A 1,902-nucleotide genomic window follows, 5' to 3' on the forward strand; every position below is an offset into this window, starting at 1 on the left:
ATGGTTGTGAGCCACCATGTGGTTGCTGGGAATTGAACTCAGGACCTCTGGAAGAGCAGTCAGAGCTCTTACCCTCTGAGCCATCTCTCCAGCCCTATTTTCCCTGTTTTCTCCATTTCTCAATCCCCTTTGCCCTTTTCCTTTTCATCCTTCATGAAACTAGAAATTTCCCAAACTGGCAGAAACAATGAGTTTTAGTAATGATCCAGTCTCTAAAGCCCTAGAATGTCCAGACTCCTGAGATTCTGATTCACACCCTGAACTCCCAGTGTCTCCCACAGCAGGAAGACAAATGCCCAGAGTGCACGAGGCTTCATCCTTTTTGCTTGTTTGTTTTGGTTTTGTAGTTTGAGACAGTATCTCACTAAGCTGCCCAGCCTGGCCTGGAGCTGACTCTGTAGCTCCAGCTGGCTGTACTTGATTGAGATCATCTTGCTAGGATGACAGGCGTGTGTCACCATACTCAAGTCGCAGGCTGCAGGCCCAGATGCATCATGTGACCTTGACTAAATATTCCTGGTTCTCAGCCCTCACCTGCAAAATGCAAACACGTCCTCCCTGGAGAGTCACTGAGAAGATAAAGAGGGCAGGCAGTCACAGCTCCTTGTTGGAGACTATCTGCAGAAGACCCTTCGTAATTCTGGGCTTCCCACTTCCGCCCCTTAACCCTGCAGATTGAGAGAAGTGAGGAAAGTTGCAGAGCAAATTCTACTCTGTATACTTATAATTTTTTATTCTTTGAATGTTTTTCTAGAATTAATCTGTAAAGTCTTGTCCTAGGATTTTTGTTGTTTTATCCTTTTTAATATTTATTTATTTATTTATTTATTTATTATGTATACAATATTCTGTCTTTGTGTATGACTGCAGGCCAGAAGAGGGCACTAGACCTCATTTCAGATGGTTGTGAGCCACCATGTGGTTGCTGGGAATTGAACTCAGGACCTCTGGAAGAGCAGTCAGAGCTCTTACCCTCTGAGCCATCTCTCCAGCCCGCAAATTCTACTCCGTATAAGTGGACTGGCAGAATCCCAAAACCAAAAGCTCCTCAAGACATTTTGCCAGCTTCTCATTCAGTGTAGAAATTCCTTGAACTAATCCCTCGCTGGTTGTCATCCAACCTCTGCTTAAACCTCTCCAGGGGCTGTTCACTGGTTTGCTTGATAAACAAAAACGAGACTCTAGACACTGCAAAGAAGGGTGGATGCTGATCATACAGTTAAGAAAGCCTAAATTTTAGCAAAATCACAGAAGTAACTATAAGGTGTACATGGTGTGTGTCATCAGAGGCCAGGCCAGGCCGTGTAACAACCTTGCAAGTTATTCATGCTCAACAAAGGGAGACTCTAATACCCAATCCCTCCACATACCACGGCTGTTTCCTATTCATTTCAAGGAACATGAAACAAGATGTTTCTACCCTAAATCCAATTGCTGCTCTCAAGGACATTTCTGCAGTAGCTTTAAAACCCCAGGAAGATGTGCATGGAAGACGCTAACATCCTGGTCTATACCATGGAATGACCTTAAATACACATAAGGACCGTCCTACTGGCAGTTCCTGAGCCCTCCTTGGAAAACTTGGCAATCCCTATCCTGAGGGCTTATGCAATGCTTTTCTGTCTGTGTTTTTCCTTCCATCCCTCTGTGTACCCTTCACTTTGCTTCAGACTGTCCCTCCCAGCATTTTGGTTTCTAATATTCTTGGGGACTTTTTCTGGTTCTCTCTCTCCCTCTCGTCATTCTCTGTTTTCTTGGTTGATTTCATTTTTCTATCTCTGGCCTTGCTCTCGTCCCAGCTGCCGCAAAGCCATAAACCTATGCTGTTCTGCAGCAGGCAGCCGCCAATCACTGGGCTGGAAGAGTTGAAGGGAGGAGATCAGCAAAGAGATGGGGCGGGGA

The sequence above is a fragment of the Microtus ochrogaster genome, chromosome 15 (assembly GCF_000317375.1).
Source record: "Microtus ochrogaster isolate Prairie Vole_2 chromosome 15, MicOch1.0, whole genome shotgun sequence".
Lineage (NCBI taxonomy): Eukaryota > Metazoa > Chordata > Mammalia > Rodentia > Cricetidae > Microtus > Microtus ochrogaster.